The sequence below is a fragment of the Podarcis vaucheri genome (genome assembly GCF_965113315.1).
Source record: "Podarcis vaucheri genome assembly, chromosome: 7".
In the NCBI taxonomy this organism is placed as follows: Eukaryota; Metazoa; Chordata; class Lepidosauria; order Squamata; family Lacertidae; genus Podarcis; species Podarcis vaucheri.
In genome coordinates, this window is record NC_138765.1 from 90,943,978 (window position 1) to 90,949,894 (window position 5,917).

Below are 5,917 nucleotides of genomic sequence, written 5' to 3' on the forward strand. Positions count from 1 at the left end.
AAAGACACGTATGTAGTAATTAACTTACGCCTTGTGGAAAGAATGTAGTAACTGGCTTAACATCCTGCTCATCAATTTTAAGTGAACCAGAGAAGTGTGTGTATGTGGGGGGGGGGGGTTAATCCACACTCCCTTTCTCTTTGTTTTAATTGTTGGAAGCCGCCCAGAGTGGCTGAGGCAAACCTCTCAGATGGGCGGCATGTTGTTGTTGTTGTTGTTGTTGCTGTTGTTGTTGTTACTACCACCACCACCCATCTTGTGTCCCCCCAACAGATCCATTAGTTTTCCCTAATAGGAAAATCTCCAACTAAGTCCTCATTTGAGCTGCCCTTTTCAGCACCACCTACCCAAACCTTTTTGAGAAGGCAGAGAAAAGCTCCATGCAATGTATTCAAAATGCTGCCACCCACAGAGTTTATTGTTCTGTTCCTGTTAGGCTTTCAGCCCTCTCCTCTGGTTATTTCCACCACTGAATTTACAACACAATGCTGCAGAGGGCCAGTTCCACTTCACCTGTGATCTGTCTCAAGCACTCTAGGCATGCCAGGTGACACTGGCATCTATATTAAATAAGGGGCATTGCACTTACACCAAGTATCCCCTCCTGTTGGGTTGTCCATTAAACCCATCCTGATTATAGTCTTGGGAGGGGGTTGGGAAGAGAAGTGGGAGGCTTTTCAGCGAAGCAAGTGGGTGAAAGGGTGTGGAACCATAAACTGGCATAATGCTTGGCAGGCAGCTGTAGTCACAAAACAGGAAGTGGACATTTCATAACACTTACATAAACCTGAACACACAATAAACCTGAGAAAAGCAAGCCAGACTGTGAGGAATAAAATTAAATTGGAAGAAACAAGGCCTCATTAGCCCATTCACAAGGCATGTTGGTTGGGTTGAGGATCTTCTGGCCAAAACCAGAAAGCTCAACTTTGAGGTCAGCTAGGGGCTTTGAGGACACAGACTCATTTGGTGCTGAGGGTTTTTGTGAGCCAACCCCACTGAAATTAACTGGAGATATGCTAATAAGCTCTTGCATATCTTCTATTCATTTTGGTGGGATTGGCTCACAATAAACCAGACTGGAGATTGGGCCCCATTTATTTCACTTCTGTCCCTCCCTCCCTTCATAAAATGGATCATCCCAGCACAGGTTACAGCACACTAAAATACAGTCAGAACAGTAAAGAAGGTAATTAGTGGGGAAGGGACATATTTGGTTTCACCATCTTGGGTACCCAAGGGCAAGGAGGAATCAGGAAAAACCCAACAGCATAACATTCTTCACAGGAGCAACTTTACTTAAGAGCATAAAATGCAAAGGGTTGATGGTCCCATACTCTTCAAAGAATATGTGCACCTTTATTTAAAAGAAATCTCCCCTCAACTTATGTTGCCACTTAAATTTCCCTGCCTAATACATTCAGTGATTGTGGTAAACACAGTAATGCGTTTTGGAAGTCAGTGGTATTTGCCATGCATGCTTCCAACTCTGATGCTGAAGCAACATGAGTCATCCAAGATTGTAAAAAGTTTATAGGTGCCGTGCCAAGTTAAATAGAGCAATAATGAGAAAGCCATTAAAATGAGATCATTGAGATCTATGGGGACAGTAGAACAATCACATGAACTATGATCACATGAACCTTCTTAGTTCTCACTATTGCATTAGAAATGTAACCTGGTGCCAAGATGAGTGGAAAATTTCCTTAAACTCACATGCTTTGGTCCATTTCCGCCTTTGTTTCTACATATATAGAGGCTGGCACAAACCATGTTGACATAACATGAAACATCCAGATAAAGCAGAAGCGTGCTTTGCTGACTGAGTAACGAAGCAAGAGTGTGTGAACAGGCATAATGTGATTAGATAGGCATTACTGTGAAACAGAAGGGCATAAGCCAGAGCAAAAGTGAAACTGCACACTAGAAAAATAAGGTCCAAGTGAAACAGAGAAGTCCATTTATCTATTGAGTTATAAAAATAGTTATATACCACTGTATCTAAGAACTAGATCGCAATGGTTTACAATGATAGAAAAACAAAGCCAATCAATAACACCATAAAAGGTTAAAAACAAAACATTCCAAAATGGCAGTGGAGGTAGCAGCCTAGTCAGAGCCTCCCGCCTTCAATTAAGCTTTTAAGTTGTTTTTAGTCACCTTTTGATCCTAAGTTCACATTTTAATTGTTTTATTAGCTGCCTTATAGTTGCCTTATCTTTTTGTCTTTGTTTTTAGTTTATTGGTACTGTTTTATTGTTTTATGGCTCTATTTGACCAACGTAACAATGAACGCCCAGTGAAGATTGATTGTAGTCCTTGTGACTAACTGGCAGTTTCGTCCATTGCTTCGTCTACTGGCTAAAAAGATCTGGTTTTGGCTTGATAGAACTCTGCTAACTTATCAGAATGCCTATCAGAAAGAAAAAAACGAGGTAAGAAGAGCCAAAACAGCATAATTGGGTCTCATAAATCCTCTAAAGCAGAGAAGCGATGGAAAGCTAATACCACCACTCCTAGCTTGGAAAGAGAGCAAATTGTGAGGAATGATGTCGGGAGAACCCCCCCCTTTCACAAAAGGAAGGAGAAGACCTGACTCCTCTCCTTCAAGGAGTGAAGGAAATGATCTGACCCAGAGGACAGGAGCAGGAGAGGCTCTCCCTATTCCAAACGCTGACCCACCCATGTCTTTTGAACAAGACAGTAAAAGAGCTTATTGTCAGCAGATTCCAGACATGCACCCTTACCAAGAAATTTGCATGATGTCTGCAGAAACTATGGTCTTAGTTCTCCAAAGACTGAATGAAATTCTTGCTAAAATAGTTAACATAGAAGAAAACTTGGATATTTGCCAAGACAAGTCACAGATGAAATAAGGTCTTGCCAAGTTCTTCAAAAGAACCAGATAATGCTTGAGATTCACCGCAATGTGTATAGGTGGACGAATCACAGGTTAATTACAATGTCCTTATCCCACCTTTTGAACTGTCATTATAAAAAAGTAGATCTGGAAAATTTCCATTTCTTGCCCAACACAAGAAATACCACACGCTTACTTATGACTTTTAGTAAACCGGCCTTCCCATCTTGAGTTATGGAGATGAAAAACATCTTATGACGGTCTCACTTTCTTCACCTGGTAAGGGTTTTCAAAGATGAAACAGTGAGACAGTTGGTCCCTGGCAGAGAATCAAAGCAAATGCTGATAAGGGAAACTAAATTAAACAATAGAAACATTGCAAGTCCAAAGGAGGAAGAGAAATCTGTGAGTTCAGAAATACAAGAACTGAAGAGGAGATTATTAAGTATAAAGTCTGAGATTTCAATTCAAAATATAAGGACACTAGAGCCTGGAACACAATATCTAAATATGCCCAACAGCTCTCCATCCCAAAGAAGGACATCGGTGCAACTCTCTGATCTCTTCCTAAGCGATAGCGATGAAGGAGTCTGGCGACCCTGACATTCCTATATTAAGAACTCCCAAAGAACCTCAGGTTGCTGATAGACTCTTGAAACTGAGCACCCAGGTTATATCCAGACCTTTGCTTAACCCTCCAAAATCTACAAGGACGACCGCTCTTCCCTATTGCATCCCTGGCAAGGCCGGACGGGTGGAATTCCTGAGCAGGAAGCTGGCTCTTTGCTGGCTAGTGATCCCCATTTTACAGCATATGCCTCTTTAATGCTCCCAAAAGCTCAGAAAGAGTTAATAGCCCCTCGGCCATCCCATGAGGGAGGGAGGGATTGACAGCTAGCGGGCCACTGTGGGGTCGCCCTCCTTGCCTGGGGTGCTGCGGGATGGGCTACACCTTTGGGGGATGTTTGTCCTGCTGATTTTGTATCTCAACATTATACGCTTCCGATTCAGGAGACATGGTCCAGGGACGACTTGGTAGTGAGGGGATATCACTCCTCTATAGAGGCGAACACGGGGTTGGGGATCACCACCACTGAAGGGCGAGGGAGGTATGGCGGTGGTCTCCCTGCTTATATAACGTATATGCAGAATTCATCATGCGAAAGGCTAGGCTGGATGAATCCCTAGCCGGAATTAGGGTTGCCGGAAGAAATATCAACAACCTCAGATATGCAGATGACACAGCCTTGATGGCAGAAAGTGAGGAGGAATTAAAGAACCTTTTATTGAGGGTGAAAGAGGAGAGTGCAAAATATGGTCTGAAGTTCAACATCAAAAAAACGAAGATCATGGCCACTGGGCCCATCACCTCCTGGCAAATAGAAGGGGAAGAAATGGAGGCAGTGAGAGATTTTACTTTCTTGGGCTCCATGATCACTGCAGATGGTGACAGCAGCCACGAAATTAAAAGACGCCTGCTTCTTGGGAGAAAAGCAATGACAAACCTAGACAGCATTTTAAAAAGTAGAGACATCACCTTGCTAACAAAGGTCCGTATAGTAAAAGCTATTGTTTTCCCAGTAGTGATGTATGGAAGTGAAAGCTGGACCATAAAGAAGGCTGATCGCCAAAGAATTGATGCTTTTGAATTATGGTGCTGGAGGAGACTCTTGAGTCCCATGGACTGCAAGAAGATCAAACCTCTCCATTCTGAAGGAAATCAGCCCTGAGTGCTCACTGGAAGGACAGATCGTGAAGCTGAGGCTCCAATACTTTGGCCACTTCATGAGAAGACTCCCTGGAAAAGACCCTGATGTTGGGAAAGATGGAGGGCACAAGGAGAAGGGGATGACAGAGGACGAGATGGTTGGATGGTGTTCTTGAAGCTACCAGCATGAGTTTGACCAAACTGCGGGAGGCAGTGGAAGACAGGAGTGCCTGGCATGCTCTGGTCCATGGGGTCACGAAGAGTCGGACATGACTAAACAACAACAACAAACAGAACTGGAGGCCCCTCGACTGTCCTCAGATCCAGTACTGGACCACTTCGATTGGATACTCCCTGCCAATGTAGATTCCGAGCTGGAAGGGCCACCACTTGCCCCCTTCCCGTCCTGGCTGATTAGAGCGTGTCCAGACGAGGTGCGGGTCTCCCTGGGTGAGATCATCAATCAGTCCCTTGGCATGGGGACTTTCCCAAGGGGGTTGAAGAAAGCAGTGGTGTGTCTGCTCTTAAAGGAAACATCTCTAAATCCTTTACATCTATCCGATTACCGCCCGGTTTCGAATCTTCTGTACCTGGGTAAAGTAATTGAGAGAGCGGTTGCTGAACAGCTTGGCAGGTTTTTCGATGAAACATTGGCTCTGGATCCATTTCAGTCCGGCTTTCGCCCTGGTTACGGGACTGAGACGGCTTTGGTCACCCTAACAGAAGATATCTGTAGACAGCTGGATTGAGGCGGGTCAGGACTGCTGATTCTTTTAGATTTGTCAGGAGCCTTCGATATGGCCGATCATGAACTTTTGGACCACCACCTTGCCAACGTGGGGATTCAGGGCACAGTTCGACAATGGCTGCACTCCTTTATCTCAGGTTGGGGACAGAGGGCGGCACTAGGGAAGGAGTTGCTGCCACAGCACTCCTTGGTATGTGGAGTCCCGCAGGGCGCAATCCTTTCCCCGATGCTTTTCAATATCTTTATGTGCCCCTTTGCCCAGATTGTCTGGAGTTTGGGGCTGGGTTGTCATCAATATGCTGATGACACCCAGCTTTATCTGTTGATGGACGGCCGCCCTGACTCAGCTCTGGACCCACTGACCAGTTTTTATTTATGGGCTACTATTAAAATGAGGCTGCATTTTAAATTGTATTTTAACCCGTATTTTAATAAACTGGTTTTTTGTTTGTCTGTCTGTCCACCCTACCTTTATGTTTTATCGTAATTTTATTGGTGTCGGCCGCCCTGGTATAAATAAAATTTTATTATTGTTGTTGTTGTTATGAAAAAGATTTTAAAAACAAGTTAGAAGAAAATACAAATTAACAACAAACATCAA

The 5,917-nt window shown here is 44.0% G+C and overlaps 1 protein-coding gene and 1 long non-coding RNA gene across 2 annotated transcripts in view; one reads left to right on the forward strand and one right to left on the reverse strand.

The window, feature by feature from the left end:
* LOC309536552 overlaps positions 1-5,917 on the reverse strand; it is a 208,973-nt gene that overhangs the window by 83,634 nt on the left and 119,422 nt on the right. The gene's annotated exons all lie outside the window — the stretch shown is intronic.
* The window catches only part of NEURL3 (neuralized E3 ubiquitin protein ligase 3), a 215,137-nt gene that overhangs the window by 11,692 nt on the left and 197,528 nt on the right, over positions 1-5,917 (forward strand). The window lies entirely within an intron of this gene.